This window comes from Agelaius phoeniceus, chromosome 2, assembly GCF_051311805.1.
Source record: "Agelaius phoeniceus isolate bAgePho1 chromosome 2, bAgePho1.hap1, whole genome shotgun sequence".
NCBI lineage: Eukaryota > Metazoa > Chordata > Aves > Passeriformes > Icteridae > Agelaius > Agelaius phoeniceus.
This window is the reverse complement of record NC_135266.1, coordinates 103,643,604-103,661,842: the sequence shown is the minus strand read 5'-3', so window position 1 is coordinate 103,661,842 and position 18,239 is coordinate 103,643,604.

Below are 18,239 nucleotides of genomic sequence, written 5' to 3'. Positions count from 1 at the left end.
CCACTTGCTTGACTTAAGCAATGATCAGCCCCAGAATAACATCAAGTCCATGATCTTGTAATATTACATTTCCAAATCTGTAATCACTAAAAAACACAGCAGATCATGCTATTCAAGCAGTTCTTGCCCCAAAACATCTCAGTTTATTAGATGTCTCAATTTATTTGGTCTTTCTTATATTATGTGCAGGAGCAGGTAAATTGCATGATTATTAGCAATTCCTATTATTCTGATTATTAGCAATTCCAATTATTTGCACTTGAGGTCTCCAGTTCTCGATTTATATTGTTGGCCTTAAGGGCTGCATCAGCTCTGTCCTGTTACAGATGCAGTGAGAACACCCTCACAGTCACAGCTCCGACCGCCCATTCCTTCTGCATTCTGGACTGCTGGAGGAACTTCCATGGGACACCCTCACCACACCAAGAGGGAAGTTACCCTATGGCTTTCTCAGGTGTCTACATACCTGGTATCTAAATGACAACTCTGAACTAATGCTTATCATGTAAAAAAATATTTACGTCAGAATATTATGTTTCAAATTAATCACAACATCATTAACACTACTACAGATGGGATTTAGGTTACAGGAGGTTTTGAGTGAGGGTTATGAATTTTCCTTGTAATTAGAGGCACAGGGGGTTTTGGGATGGATAGAGGTTATAAGAAAATATTCACTGATCAAGAAATAAATATTTTGGTCCAGCTGTACTCCCAAATAACACAGTTAAAACATTTCCCTGCTGAAAAACAAACAAAAAACACCCTAAAAAAATCTAAACCTTTGCTAAATACCATACACTTCTGTACTAAATCTGAGCACAGAAAAGTAAACATTTCATTTCTCTTTAAAAAATGCTTCTAAATATGATCCTGTACCATACAGCTTATATATTCCTAATACAGAAAATGCAGAGTTTAATGTTAATGGTAAGGTTTTATCCCTCAGTATTATGTCTGAAAATGCATACCTGAAAAATGTATGTCGATACATGTAAAGGTTTATGTGAACAACCCTTGTTAGATAATTGTTTCCTCTCATTATTGTGATGGAGTCCAACTCATCCATGAAACCTGATTTCTATTTTTTTCAGCAAAAGTTAAAGGGCAAAATGGTTTCTTGTCAGTCACCATGATATTTATTTCTAACAATGAAGACTGGAAAATTATGGTAATAACAATAGAGATATTTTTATGAATACCTAGGAAAAAAACATTTTTAATGAAAAGCCACAGATTTGTTCAATGGAAAACTGAGACAGAAGCTTCTCGCAATATGGTCCTTCTCATGAACTGTTTCCAGTTGTTTAATGAAAACTATTTTACAAGCTAGAGACCAAAGGGACAATAAATAAGTTGATGTCTAATATTTGGTTGTAACTGCAAAGATCACTTATATAGTTTTTATTTCATTTTATTTGCCTAACAAACAAGGGCTTATCTTCTTAATAGCTTGTGAAGGAGTCTGTTTCTTTTCTTTTCAAAGGTCAAATACAAATAAAATTATATGTTCAATTACTCATCCATACTCTTCTATGACATGGACAAATTCTTCAGTGCAACTAACAAACCATCTTAATTTATTCGGGAAAAAAACATCGTTTAGAGATTATTTTAAAATTAACCACTCTTACTGTTACTGCCTACTGTTCCCCAAAATATTCTCTCAACATAAACAATGGCTCGGTATGATGGCCTTTTGGCTGTTCCATAGCTAAATTCACTCTTTCCAGCCTCTTTTTCCAAAGTAAAGCCCTGGGAATCCTCAGTCCAGAGGATGTGCACAGGCTAGACCAGCAGAGTGCAGTATTTTCAGACTTCCTATGGGAAGAAGACTTTTGAGTATAAAGGGGGTGTTACGGGAAGGTTGTCACTAAGTGTGACAGATTACAGGTGTGTCCTCTTTTTCCTGCAGATTTCCTTAATAGACACCACAGTTGGCATTGCCTTTCCCAAGCTTCATAAAAGACATAAAATATCTGAATTTTATCTCCCTATGTAACTTCATGTTTTTACAAACATTTCATTTGGTTTCATAAGCAAAGGCAGCAGAGAGAAACCTTGTATTTAGCATGAACTCCCATGAGTCTCCATAAGGATTAAGGATGTGCTGAGAGGAGTTGTTATTCAGCAGCTCCATATTTACTATTCCATTTAGTCAAATGGCACAAAAAGACTGTAATCTTTCAGAAAACTAAATTCAAATTGTTTTAAATTCTTCACACACACACCAAAAAAAGATACATTGTAATTCTGGAGGCTTATCAAAGCATAACATGACAAACCAAGCATAAGGGAAGATGCAAAGAATAATGCTTGGTACATTATCCTGTTCAGTGATGGAAATAATTCCATTTTACAGTTAATGCTATATGGTTTTTTGTATGCATTTTGGGATTATAGCTACACTGCAGGCAGTAAAAGTATACATTATCTCTTTCTTCCTTCAAATTCTTAGTAAAATAACAAGTTCAAATACGTTCACAGATATTTGTGTTTCTAATTGGATTCCTTCTAGGCCACCTACTCCAAACAACACAATTGAGATGCCTGCAGCAACTACATCATGGGTTTATATTGCATAAATAGCTCTGGGAGTTCAGTAAAGAGCTGAAATACACAACAGGTTTCACAAACAGGAGCTTTCATTTGATAAAGGTGAAAAGGTCAATCCCCCAATTTCCAAACTAATTTTTCCTTTTGAAACACTAGAGGATAAGTGATTGAGATGAGGACAGAAGGGAGCAGGTCAATTTTTGCTTTTTCTTTAGTATTTATCTAGGCTTTAGTTCTAAAATATGCTAAATAAATGTAACAATACAAATTGCAGATGATTATATGCAACACTCACAGTAAATAATACAAGATTACAACAGACAGTGGGTATAAAATGGACTAGAATGAGACCAAATGTACTGCTGCAGTAAAAAAAAGGTTCAGTACAGTGAGAAGTCTCAGAAATCAAAAGTCCTTTAATAGCATAATGTTGTTTGAACAGCTAAAATGGATTATGATCCCTCTGGGTAGGTGTGTATTTTAGCATCCCACATTATGTTAAAGAAGATAAAAATTCAAGAAGCAGCTGCCATCAAGAGAAAACCTTCAAACAGATTTCCTCTGCTGGCAAAATTACCACTTATATTTTCTACTTTATGAAGAAATACAAAGCTGTGGGTTTGTATTAGAATAGATTACAATTCATGTGAAGAGAACTAGATAGCTAGATAAATAGATTGCAGTAGGCAAACACAAAAATTTTATGTACATGCACATACCTTAGTTGTATCAAAGGTCAAAAAAAAAACTACCGTGTGAGGCCTCTAGCAGTTTATAAATGTAAAAGTTAAGATTTTCTGTCAAATTAGTTATGTGTTTGCCATAGGAAGTGGTGCTATCTGTAGGTGTTACACTGATTATCCTCACACTTTAAAATCTCTCCAGCCTCAGTTAAATAGGGCTTCCTCAGATGTTTCATGTTAGAGCAATTGCCTGATTTTCCATCTGGGAGGACTAGTCTGAGCTAGTTCATAGCTTCTCAGAAATAGAAGTTTAATTTTGCTGACCCTCTCAAAACAAAAGCAGGATGCAGAGGGGCAGACAAATGAGTGAGGAGAGCAGGGTAAAAGACAAGGGAGGAGATAATTTAGGATCAAGATTTACAGATCCTTCAGTGTCACTCCATGAGGAGTGCTGCTAGCAAGGAGCTACCTCCTTTCCAGCCAGCAGTAGGAGCAACCAGCCTAGATAACACTAAGAGGAAGTAGATGTACTCAACCTGGCTTACCAGGTCTTTTTCCATGTACAGGGATCATTGTGTGTACTGCAAGGTTTTCCTAGTTATGCCTAATTTAATCAATCTCATTAATCAATTTAATGTCATCTCCTTTCCATAAAGAAAAGGCAAAGCCTTTATTCAGAAACAAGTCCCACGAGAGATGTTTCCAAACACAGAAGTGCCAGTTCATCTCAGTGAAACATTTAAGATCTTTTTAAAGGTCAAATGTACTTCCCCCTATTTACATTCTGGGAAATTGTCTAGCCATGCAGTTGTACCTCTTATACAAATAAAAGAATGACACTCTGCATGGGCATTTTTACAGAGAACATTTTAAGCTGTGAAGACTTCTAAGAAACTGAAAACAAGATCTTAATACAAAAAAAAAGTCAGATTTTAGATGCAGTCCCTGCCTACACATGCCATGGAGAGGGTGGGTGTGGGCTGGGGGTGAGAAATCACCCTGGCTTTGTCTTGCTGCTCAATGCCTGAGCAAAGGTTTTGCTCCAGGGAGTACTGAGTTGAGCTTTGCAAAGAACATCAGTATCTCCAACAGACAGCACAGCACTGCAGGGCAGATACATCAGGCTCCCTCCACCAGTCCACGTCTTCTGAGGAGCACTGAGGAGGAAGGAGAAGGCAAGGATGTTTCTTTCACTCCAGTAGTTTCAGCAAATGGTAAGCTGCCAGTGTGCTTCTCGCATTGATGGTCTGCAGTAAAGGAACCATATTTGTGCGTGTAAAATTACTTTTGCCTTTTGAGGGAAAAAACCTCCTAAAAATACCTGTATTTATACCTGCATTTATGAGTGGTATCCTTAGGATCCAAGGTGGATGGGCTCTGTTAGACAGAAGCACTGAGGCCACACAGACTCTTAGGAAGTTACATGCGATGACATTTCTACATTGGCTGCATCAGTCCACCCTTGCAAATATCTCATGCTTTTTTTCCTCTGCTTTATTAAGCAGTGTAATACATCCTTTTCTGCATTCTCTTTTAAAATTCATCTTATTCCTTGCTAATCCTTCTAATAAAAAAAAAAAAAAATAAACAAAACAAAAAGAACCCCATCATATTCTTTTCTCTTTCACCCAAGTGTGGTTTCCTTCTACTTCAGTTTTCATTCTTCTCTGCACCACCTACACAATCTTTCTATGCAGTCCATGATGACAGACTGGACATATGCTGTCTGTCCTGCAGACAGCAGGACAGTGTCTGTCTCACACTGAGCAGAAGGATAGGGAGCATCCACAGCTGAAGGGGAAAGCCTGCTCCTGGAACCCAGGAGGGCTTATACACAGATTATTCAGTTGGACGTTGTGTGTATCCACATACACAGAGAAAAGCTGTGAAGTACTTAGAATACACTTAGGCAAGAAGACACACCAAATACTGAATTTTCCAGCTCTTAATAGAGTTCTGCTAGGTACTTGTACAATGATAATCATCTAGGCTAATCATTTGGTCAAATGTGAGCCCATTTCCTAGAGATGGTGAAAATTGTTGATACTGAAGGATCCCTTCCTATTTTCAACAGTTCTTTAAATCACAGATATACTAGAGGTGCCTCATAAATAGCTGCTTATTATTTTTAAGTGTGCAGGGTTTTAAAGCTAATTTTGCTTTGCTGAAGCCTTCCAAAACTGTTTACACCTGTCAAATTGTGGGCAGCATTCCATATCGTCACTAGCTCTACGTGAGACTCTGATAGCTCTGCACCTGGTGCACTTTCCTTCAGTAGTACAAGATTATAGTAGTCTCATTAAATTGGTTAAGGAGCTGTTTGCATTTTTTTTTCCAAAATTCAAATGTGAGGAATAGATTGGGAGATTTTTTTCAGTTCATTATAAGTTTTTAACATCATGAACTTGATCAAAAAAGGAAAAGTTAATTTCCTAAGGAGTTGAAAATATTACAGAGATACTATTTATTTTCTAAATAAAGAAAATATTATGGATTTTGATGGCTCATTCTTCCATTAGTACAACACTTAAGCTTTCAATGTTACTATTGGATTTACTCTGGATTCTGGCATACACAGTAACAGACCTGAAACCTTTAAATTTACTTGCTGTTGAACTGAGCTGGCTTTTAAAACCATCAAAACTATGTAAATTGCAATGCAATTCCAGAAAACTAGAAAAATAGGATGGAAGTGCTGTGAAAAAAATGACATTGTGCTCCTGCCATCTTGTGGCTGTGTTGCACAGAGTCCTAAGAACATAAATTCATTCATTTCTATACTTCAGCTAAGTTCCAGTATTAGCTTTCCTAACCCCTATGTGTGGCACAGGATTGCCAGTTATAGTTGTGTACACATGTACAGATCAGATAAAGCATAGCCATGTATCAAAATATAAAACACCATGTATCAGGACATCATACCTGGAAAGAGAAAGAGATTCGTACTTTGTAGACCTCTTTCCTTCTCCTCTGGGCTCCAGCCATGCTTTTGCAAAGGAAAGAAAAATATGTTTTATTACATTTATAAAAACACAAGTATAACAGTTTTACAGTTTAAATGTCATATATATTTTTATATAACATATATATATGTTATATATAAATTATATATATATTTATCTATATGTAAAAGTATTATAATGTACTTTTCTCCTAAAAATACACACATTTGTACATATATGTACCATTCAAAATGTATGTATTTAAATATCTGTGATTCTTAGTTGGACCTGAAGATGCCAGAAGGTAAAGTATATGGTCAGCCTTACTTATTTCAATTTCACTTCTTCCTAAGAAAATCAAGATATATGATTACTTTCCCCACAACTGCTGCTTCCAGGAGCTACTGCATCAACTCAGACAATCTGACCTGAATGCAAACCATTTCAACCAGTTCAACAAACCACCATGTTTCCATTCAGATAGATTCAGTCTGAAATGAAATATTGAGCTTGTTTTCCCCATTGGAAAGCAAAACATTGAAACCTAAGCACTGAAAACATGAATTTTGCAGACTTTGGTTTGTTCAGCTCATTGTGGTCACGCTCAGTTTACATTAGAAAGCCTTAATCAGATCTAAGCAAAAGCCACCAGCTGATCAATTCAGTATGAATGGAAACTGCTGGCTTAATTCATTGCTAGTTTTGCATCTCGGAAGTGATGTTTTGGGAGAGGCTGCTGGCAGTTTCCTCCGGGTCTGACAGGAAACCAGTCAGTGGCTGGTTTTGGGAATTGACAGTCTGTTGAACCACTGGAAAGCTGTACATGCCTCTGTGAAAAACACATAGTAAAGACGAAAGAAACACAGAAATTCCCTCTTTTTCCTTCCTGTACCTGGAAAGAGAGGTTCTCCCCACCAGTCCCGGCCTGGTGGCCGGGAGAGGCCTCCAGCCAAGGTAGGGTTGGGCTATGATTGATAACATCTCGCTGACATTAATCCTGCCCCACTGCCCGGCCCAGGCCGAGCTGGGGTCCGCAGGGCCCCAGGAGCAGCCCCAGGCCAGGCCAGCTCAGCCAAGATTCTGCCACCATTGAGATTCACCCACAGCCACTGGGCCAAGGGGAGGAGAAGCCATCAGCCCTGGCATGCTGGCTGCTGAAATCCGAGCCACTTCCCCACCAGAGTCGCAGCTCCTGCCACAAGCTACTGAGCCCAGCACGGCTCATGCGACCATCTGCAGGCCCCAAGTGAGATATTAATTCTTTCAGTGCTTCAATCCTCCCTCAAGTGAGAGAAAAGGACATGTACAGGCATATAGAGGAGTAACATGAAGACACCAAAGTCAGTGAAGAAGGAGTCAAGTCCCAGATGGGAGGCATGAGGAGATGGGAGGGATAGGAGATGTCGTGATCTTAGGGCTGAAATCCTCTTGTAAAACTATGGAGAAGGATGTAATTGATACATCAGACTCTTTTTCCCTGTAACACATGCAGGTATGGGGAGATGACTTGTTTGAATTGTAGGCAAAGGCCTCCATGCTGAAGTAAGCAAATGCTGAAGTAGCTGTGATCTCATGAGAAGTTTGAACAGAGAAAGAGATAGGAGTGATGAGATCCTGTGCCCCCTGAGAGAGAAGATGTCCGCTCTCAGAGATGAGATAGATGAAGATAACCTTTTCTCTTGAATAGTTCATCTTTAAAATAGTACCCCATAAGCAGACATGGCCTATAGACACAGTTGTGGGAAAAACTGTGAAAAAACAGGAGGAACTTCACAATTGTAGATTTTTCTGAGCGGCTGCTATTCATGGAAATTGAGAGCCACAAGATAACTGCTTTCTTGTGGGGAAGTCTCAAGAACATTAACAAGAAGGACTTCTCTCCCTAAGTGACCTCAAGAAAGACTATTCTAGAGGTGGTAAAGTGCCTGAAAATTTTAGGGTTTGTCTCTGTACGTTGTCAGTAGGAAAGAAAAAGTTGTAGAAGGAAGTGTTCTGAAGGTTTTGTTCTGATTCTAATTACTCTTACTATTAGTTACTGTTAACAAATTTTTCTTTATACCCTTTTAAAGTTTTGAGTCTGCTTTTCCTTTCTTCTAATCCTATGTCACAGAAGGAGACGAGTAAGTACATTCTAGTGAGTGCACTAGTGATTGGCCAGCACTGAACCCACAACAATTCATTTTACCTTGGAGCCCAAACATAGAAACTAGCAATATTTCTCTCACCTGAGAACTTCAAGCCTGACCACATAAGATCAAGGCTTACATAGTTCATCTGCCACCAGTTCCATAGAGCTAATACACACCCCCACAAAAACCAGAAAGAAATTAGAGTGTGAGCAATGGGTGGCCATGTTCTTGGGGTCCCACAATGACTTCTTGAAAAGAAGAGGCCATGATATGGGAATTTAGCAGATAATACCCTACAAAGAAGGTCCATGCAATTCCTACTGCAGAGAAGGAATTAGTGTTTACCATTGTAATGGTAATAAAGAAATGAAGGAATAAAGTGTTTACCATTGCATCCTGGCCATATCTTACAACAATATATTAAAGGCTCTTAATTTTTATGTGAAAGGATTGGCCCATTAGAGCACTGCCAAGACCACTCAGCTATAGATAGCCCTTTGTCTTTCTGATGGAAAAGGAAGACTATATTTGGAGAGAAAGGATTGAATCAGCATCTTCATGAGACTGTAACTCATAATACCATTCAAGAATTTTTACCATGGTAAAGAAATTACAGGTGTTCACTGAGAGGATATTGCTGCTGGTTCACTGAATATTCTTTGGTGCCAAGTGGCACAAATACTTAGCAACTGTGACAATTTCTCATACACAGCTGGGATGAGTGGTTAAAGTGGAAATTGAAAAACCCATTTGAATCCTTGACTCTGTACAGGAGTGCTTTACCAGCTGTGAAAACAGTCCCAATACAGGGACTGTACTGACTCACATGATTGGAAAATACAGATCAGACTCCCATTCCATCATCATTTTAACAAAGCAGCTACTGGAAGACTTTACCCCCTTTTTATAATCACCATAACTGTGTTTCAAAGGTGTGCTATCCCAAAAAAGTGATTGTGACATGGCATCAGAAAACTGCTTTGCACTCAGAAGTGCTCAGTGTGCAAGTGCTTCTCACTTTGATCACACAGAACTTTATCATAGATAGATGAGCGTGTTTACTGTATTGTAACCCTAAGCACCAACAGATGATTGTTAGTAAAAAAATATTGATGAGTCTTACTTTAAAAGTTTGTCTTGCCCAGGCAAAGAGACTTTTTCAGAGATTATAGATCTGTGTAGTTTGTAAAAGACTTCTGGAGGCCTGCTCAAAGCAGGTTGAACTCAGAGCCAGTTGCTTACTTGAATTATGGACATCTCCAAGGATGGAGATTTCACAATCTCTTTAGAACATCTGCCCTATTACTCGATTAATCTTATTGCAAAAAAATAAAAAAAAAAAAAAATTTGAGTATCTCATTGGAGTTTCCTGTACTGCTCTTTATGCCCTCTATCTCTCAGCCCTTCACTGTTCAACTGAAATAAGACTCTGGCTCCATCCTCCTTATACTTGCTCATTCACTATCTGAAAACAGCAATTAAAATCCCCCCCATCTCAGCCTTTTTATCTCAACACAGAACAAAGACAGCACTAGGTACACCACATGTTCCAGCCCCCTCTTCATTCCAATTGCCCTCCAGGGAACTTTCTCCAGTATGCCCATGTCTTTCTTGCACTTTCTTTGGGGAAGCCCCAATCAGGCCATAGTAGTGCAGCCCAAATGCTAAACAGAATGGAATGATCACTTCTCTGAGCCTGCTGACTGCATTTTTGCTAATACAGTGGATATGGGTGGTTCTTTTCTTCATTGCACTTTGATCATTCCTGTTCAACTTGTGAACTCCTTTCTTGGCAGTCAGAAACCCAGAGTCTGAATGAGGGCTCCATCATTTCACCGATCTGACTACCATAGCATACAGCAGATTCTGGTCGGTATCTAAGGGTCCTGAGGTTGAGGAATCAGAGTACAAACAATTTTTGTACAGCCTATCTGTTCCTAGAATATCAGTTCAGATAGGAATTACATCTTGAAACTTGATATTAATACTGTAAAATATTCTTTGCATATACTGAAAAAATAACTGATGATCATCAGAAAGATGCAGTTTTCAAGTCTTTGTTCAAAAATATTTAGGAGGTTAATATCTGGTGTCTTCAGGTTTCTGAAGAATAGCTCACCTAAAATATTTGACAGGTAAACAAGCTCTACTGAAAGGGAGAGTTTTCAGCTGCTCTGAGAAACAGACTGATTTTTTCACAATCCAGTTATGTTTCCAGGCACTTTCATTCTTCTGAACAACTTCTTTCCAGCTGAAGTATTGTGTCCTCTTGTCCTGTTTATAAATTATTGCAGAAAATTGGAGGAGCATCAAGTGAGATATTGGTAAAAAGAAATTAACTTCTTCCATTATAGGAAAATAATTATAATACTAGTAATAATAATAAAATATTATAATACTGATAGGATATTGCTGCCAATAATAAAATATTATAATCTTTTCCACCTTTATTTGGATCAAATATGCTGGAAGAAAAAAAGCTTTAACCATGAGCAAATACATTCTGCAGATGAGCTGGAACTGGAGGAGCTATGACAATTGAAAACTGAATATATAACACATTACAGGGTGCTAGATCTCCATGAAGCATACTTCATTAGTGGATGGCCATGCCTAATTTTCAGAAAGAAGAGTGAGTATATGTGCTTAGCTGTATTGCAACAGCACATACCAGAATTGCAGCCCCCCCACCAGCAGCATGCATGATCACCAGAATCCTGCAGCGATTAGTACCACGTACAGTAGACAAAGACTGTCTCTGCCTTAAGCAAATAGTATCTAGGACCAGGACAAGAGAAAACAGGGAGAAATGCTAAAAAAATTCCAAGAGCATCAACATGAAAAAAATCCAAAATTAGTAACATATTAGAATACTCTAGGTCCTCTATCAGTGACTAAAATTTCCAAGGTCAAGTTCCTCTGATATTAGAAAGAAAGTGTGAAATCCACTGGCCAAAGGAAAGTTTTAGCACCACTTAAGTAGCAATACACAGAGAATAAGTGTCAGTTTTATCAGTTGCTTTTAACTTAAATGCCAGAAGTATGAGTTATTGATTTAAGAGTAGCAACTGGCCTCATAGTTGTATGTTGCTATAGGCCCTAATTTTCTTTCTTAACTCTTTGTCTTGTGATATAAGACCTTGAAAATTATGCATAGTTGTATAATTTTAAGTGACTGCTGTAAAATTAATTACACTAAAATTAAGAAATGTGAGGATTAAAGTGGTGTCTATCTCACGTATTTCATACTCCTGGTTGAATGCATTGTAAAGGTCTTAATCATACTATCACAAGTTGTGCAGATTTCTACCTCTCTCAGTGTAGAGTACAAATCATTTCTTGGAACACATCACTGCTTTGCAGCAAAATAAGCACTTGCTCATAACACCTTGGTTTGATTTGTCATTGACATGGGAGATGTAAGCTGAAATCAGAATCAAGATGGCCTTCTGAGTAAGACAGCTGAAATCTATCCCACTGAATCACATTTTATCCCTGCCTCTGTCACAGAGACTCATCAGCTGATCAGAAAAGTTTTTAAATTTTCTCAGTGTCTACTAATTGTAAGTTTCTCATTAAATCCCTGGATAAAAATCAAGCTCTGGACAACCTGAAGTTGGCATTCAAAATGGAAACACTTTAGACCTACAATCATATTGTACCTCAGTTTCCCCTCTGTAAATAACAAGCTGATATTTTTACATCTCTAGACATGTAGTATACTAAACAAGTTTATCGTAGTTCAGTAATCAAGATCAAGAGTTATTATTTTGTCTTCAAAGAAGGCAAATTTAAATAAATACTGCAGTGAATCACACTGTGATATTAATAAAATATCAAATAGCTTCTCACTAAATAAGCATAAATTTGAAACAATAAAAAATAAACAGAATACCTCAACGAATATATGCATAAGGGTCTTGCTCAGCATAAGGTTTCACACACAAAGAAAACCTTAGTTTTTGCTTCTTTTATGCTCAAGATACTTGATCTTGCAGCAGGTTCCTTTTTATGTAAGAGAGATAAGATTTTTAATATTTAAATTTCAGGTAATCCCCTTCAATCTAGTCACAAATACAGGATAATTTTGACAGTTTTGCAAGAATCAGCATATTTATTTGGTGATATTGCCATCAAATTGGAAACTTTTTTTCTTCAGCTTTAGAATAGGGCAAACTCACAATTGCAGCTTATCAGTAACACCTCATAACTACAAGAGTTCCAAATAAATAATTTCATTTGGTTCAGCTTCTTTTTGTCTTACAAGATTGTTACATTTTAAAGCTCCTATCACTGGGATAGACTACAGACATTAATCAGCAAAAAAATGAACTGTATGGCTTTGTTGTCATGGAAACTTGGCTGTTGCTAGTGTGTATTTAAGCAGACAAAAGTATTCACTCAGCTACAAAGATAATTGCAGCAGGTAAACCAAAGGTAGACATTTGTATTTACATGACCATGTCTATGTTGAGCACCAAGACTGTAGCTTGGTGTACTAAGAACACTAGAAGTTGATTTTTTGAGACTGAATTTTCATCAGCTTCTGAAAAAGGCAAAAGACTATCAAGTTCAAAAATAATCTTTCATATACCAGAACTATATGTGGTGTGCTTTTTTGTGGTAGATTGGTTTCAATCCAGCTCCCCAAACTGCCGTAGTGATACTTATGATTAAGTCTTTACTCACTTATTGTACAGACAGTTTAACATTTAAAAGGAAATTTTATTGAAAACGTTGCTCCTGTGGTTGAGACACTTTTTTCTTTTTCCAAATTACTAATTACTGTAGGGGAAATCCTTCCTGCACTGATTACTGAACATTCAAAAGAACAGTGGAGGACTAACCAGAAATATCCATCTCATTCCAAAGTTAATCTAGCCCTATGATCCAAACATAAACTTTCAGACCAACTATCACAGGTTCAGCTCTTAAAGCTGTCCTCAAACACAACTGATGCATCTTCATGGCCACTTATTACCATAATTAACTAAAACAAAACTTTTGGATGGAAGATGACCAACATATAAAATTTTGGTTTTACTGATCATAGACTGATAGACAGGCAAAATGATAAGAAAATAAACTGAGGTTTTATGACTAAAATTGTGAGGATTTTTTTGATAATAGGTGATGACTTACTATATGGAACAAAACTGCCAACACAAAAAGTTTTTGCTAAAAATGAGATCCCATTTTTAAATTGTGAAAAAGAAATCTTTTTCTACTTGAGGGATTTCTCAGTAAGAAAAATCATCAAAACTGAATCCATTTTAAAATTCTGGGGAGAGGATGTACCAGTGACTATAAACAGAGAATCACCTGAGCATGAAAATTCTGTTTTAATATCCAGACACTAAAGAGGAATGCTAAGCTTGGAAAGAAAAGGTACTGTTGAATTATTAAAGATGAGGAGGAAGATAAACCACAGTATATAGAAAGGAAGGACAATCCTAAGAGGGCTGCAAAGTGTCCCTTCACAAGCAAGAAGCAGCAGCTTCTGCTTTTTAAAAATTAAACTCTATGAGCAATCATTCTGACATTTTGGTACAGGGCTTTTCTCCCCAAAAAAATCCAAGCTGCCCCCAGATTATTATTCCTTAGTGTATGGAGCAGAGCTATGAGCATATGTGTAGTTCTGCAGGGGACTTTTATGCTCAAAAAAGTTTTAATGCAATATAGCTAATGGTACTTGAAAAATTATCAGTAATATATACAGTTGAAAAGCACTGGTGATATCAGCACTGGAGAAAAAACAAGTGCTTTGGGTTTAGAGAATATAGGAATACTGAATATTAGGGATGCAGGCTACAGCATAACCAATTAGACTGTGCAGGAAATTGATTCACTGTGGTTACTAGATCTGAATGCATTGCTCACACCTTGTCATATGAGATGCAAGGTGCTTGGAAATCCCCAGTGGAAGCAGTTCATTTTGCAAATTCAAGAGACCTTCTTGTGCCTCCTTCAGCCAAGAGTTACTGCAGAAATGTGGATATCACACGTGTGACACCCCTGTCCACAGTTATAACAGTGGGCACTCAGCAGGGCCTGGCATCTTACTCAAGCTGCCTGATGGAAATGCATAGTAGGACCGAGTTTCTTTTTTAATTCTCTTTAAAGAGACAGGAAGAAATGCAAATTAAAAGTTATGCAGTAATAGCTGTCCAAGAGCCCAATGAGCATTTATTGATAGAAAATTTGTGTCATACGGTCACACCCACAGGGTAATTAATGGCATCTTAATATAGGTCTGTAAGAAAGTAAGGCTGAATCAACAGCTGGTAGGAACTATCTTTACCTATTATTTTTAGAAAAAAATCCCACATTAATAAATTAGGTTAAAAAAAGTCTTTATGCAACCAGATGTCTGTTAGATAGCCATACTTGATGAAACCTAATATATTTCTTCACTGATCAGAACCGTCCCATCTGTTTGTTATTGTTACTCAGTGGTCAGTGTCATCTTCTTGAACATCATTTCTACTGCTGTACTGAAATTTTATAGAACATTCTACAATTTTATTCTTTCTGTAATATCAAAAAAGTATCTGCAACCTTTTTACTATAAATGGATTGTAAATGAACAGTTTGCAACAAGAGGCAGAGCTCTGACAAGTGCCAGATGCTTCTTAATTCTGCACTTTTAGTCATTCCAGGATCATCAAAAATTCAAAAAACACTAATAAGTAGTTCAGCACTAAAACATACCTGAAAATCCAAACATTGCCACTTTCTGTCTTGATTAAGATTGATATAACTTTCCTTGAAAAACCCTTAAAGACAGGTTTTTCCTAGCTTCTCCATTGTTTCCTCATTCTTTGAAGTAGAGCTGGTAAATCTCAAAGGGTTTGTTTTTCAATTCCTGTGAGTATTTGGTTTCTTTTACAGTCAGGAGGTTATAAGTGAAAAAAACCAAAACTTACAAAGAGGAGGAAAACAACTCAAGTAATATTTTCCAAGACTGACGTGGAAAGGGAACAGTTGGGTATAGAAAGGGTTAGGGTTTTTTCATAATTTCTGTTCCTAATTTCTTCAAGACTTCTTTAAAAAAATAAGTATACAAAAAATACATGTCTACTAAATGTCAGTGTTAATTGTTTTAGTTTCAGCACAAACAAGATTTAAAGAGTGAAAAAATAGTAAGCATATACATCCAAGTTAAATAAGGACCTTGGAAAGTACTACACTAAAATTCACAATGCAACTACATTGCTTCATTTGTTATTTGCAGTTTTTCTGCTTTCCCTCAGGAATTTAATGTCTGTGCTTTCAAATGCCAATTTAGGTGTCTCCCTTATATACGTAACCTGTTATTTAATCTTGTAGTTCAAAGTTTTTCACTTTGTCTGTACTACCAAGGTTATGCATAACAGAAGTGAAAAATATGATTAATACTACTATCAAGAGTCTGCACTAATATCTTCTATCCAGAGAAGTCATAGGTTATTTCCAAGCTGATGTCATTTGTAGAAAAAAAAGCATTTTTGAGGTCCTGACATGATTGGGAAATTTATAATCTAAAATATATCCTCCGTGTTAAGATTTTTATTCTGTGTCCCCTTTTGCCACCTTCATTTTGTGAAATACTTCAGGAGCCTCATGATAGGCACGGCATAAGCAAAAGGTCAAATTGTCACATAAAAATGAGTACTTCAGAGGTTTACACTTAGGAGAGGTGAATCAAAACCACATTGCCTGTCTAAACAGAAATTATTGCTGACCTGATATTCATCCACAGTACTTATTTGTGCTATGAAACATTTGCTTTCCACAGCATGGGGTCCCCAGCTCAGGGGGCTCTGTAGAGAGGCCAAGGCAAGGCTGCACCTGAGCTGAGGATTCCAGCTCAGCCAGGGAGAGAAGGCTTGGGGCTGATCTTATACAGAGCTCCTGGAACCACCAGTGTGGTTGGAAGCCCCAGGTGAGGCTGGTCAGGGGGTTTATGGCTTATTAGTGTACATAGGGCCCTGGTAATGGAGAGGCAGAAGGAACACAGCCATGCCAGACTACAGGTTCTTGGTTTTACCAGTACATAAATACAAGCTAAATGTTGGCATGATTGTCCCCAACCAGAACAAGACAGAAACAGTCATTTCTAACCAAAGAGACACAGGAAGCACAAAACCAGTTCTTAAATTCAAGACTAATACCTCTATAAGCAGCAACTTTTGATTTGTCTATCAAAAGCTGTATCACAGAACCACAGAAACCAGGAGAGGAATAGGTTGAAAGACACCACCTAGTATATTCACCTGTTCCAAATGCTGTAGAACTCCTCCTATTCCTAAAAGCTGATCTGAAAAATCTCAAATAATGGCTTTTCATAAGGCATAAGCCTAAGATACATGCCCTGTTGGAAATTATTTAGGGTTTTGTGTAGGCTTCTTAACTCAAAGAGTTTACATCAGAGTCTGTTATTTCTTCTACCTCAGAGTCTATTATTTCTTATCCTAACAATCAAGAACACAGAGAACAGATTATTTTTTTCCTCTTTCTTCTGGTTTTCAAAACTGATTAATTGCTACCTCTCTCATTTTCTTCCTGACTAAACAACTCCAGATCCTTCAAGATTTCCTTATAGGTCACATGTTTTAGGAGGTCAACTATTGTTGCTGTTCATTTTTAAATCTTCTCCAATTGTTTTGTATTCTTGTGTAGCATGAGGATTGAAAGAAATACTCTGGTTGATGAACACATGGTAAATATACCAGAAAGCTGACCTTCAAGGCACAACCTGGCATTTGTCTTTATTGAATAGCACCTTTTTGAATTTTCTTTTGGAAATTTACCAGGAACACTTTGAATTTTAATGCCATCTTCTAGTGTCATTCACGTCGTCTGTAAATATAAGTCATGCTCCCTGTTACTTCATCATGGACACTAATGAAAATTCATTCTCCTCTTCTGGTGAAGAATCAGTAATTGATACTCTGTAAGAACAGTTTTCCAACCAGTTTTGCACTCTACAGCAGTTTCATCTAGATATTTTTTCTACAGTTTACTTATGGCAATGTCATGGAAGAAAGTGCAAAAAGATGTAAAATCAAGCATCTTTCCTAGCACAAAACCAAGTTCACCTTCATGAATGAAACTGCTTGACTCAATTTGTCTTTAATTAATCTAAACTTGTAGGGGTTTATAAATTCCTTGTTTTATTATTTGTCTCAGTATTTTTTGGTAATAAAAGATAAGTATCTATAACTCCCTAGATTCCCTTTGTGATGTGCCTACCCTCCTGCAAACTTTTTTAATATCACCTGTTTTCTAAAGGTTTACAAAGAGAACTGTGGATGATTTTAAGCCCACATCAAGCTTGCTCTGTCATTTCAAATATCTGCCCCAGGCACAAATCAGATCCAACAAAACCTGCCTGTAAACCCCATCACTCCCTCTTGCCACCATTTGCACTTTCAGGGGTGTAGGAGTAGGAGGTGACCCCCTGCATGACTATCCTGTAGACCGCATGCTGACATTTTCCCAGATACTAAATCCCATGGATAGTTGACAGAAGACGAAGGCAACGCTTCCTAAAGAACAGGGCCCTTAAAGGAGCTGTGCTTGTTCTTACAAAAGTTAAGTATTTTGTGTGTTATTGTCTCATTTCTTTTAGACTCTTTTCCAACACAGCTGAGTGTGGCAGATCTAGCAGATGCTGTCAGAAGTATCTCATCCACTGTCTTCAAGTAAAAGTTAGAGGAAGTCAGTCATCTTTCTTATTGTATTCATTGAGATCACTGAAATATGCTTTCCTTCCTGAAAGAAACGCAATCTCTGCAGGGAATGAAAACAGCCTGCCCTGAGGTAGCATGGGTTAAACCCATATGCCATAGTTTTAGATGTCCATTTTCTAGCCAAATATTTGGGTTTTTGGAGGAGCAAAATAAAGCAAATACATCTTTAGCAACAATAATCTAAACCAAAGTATT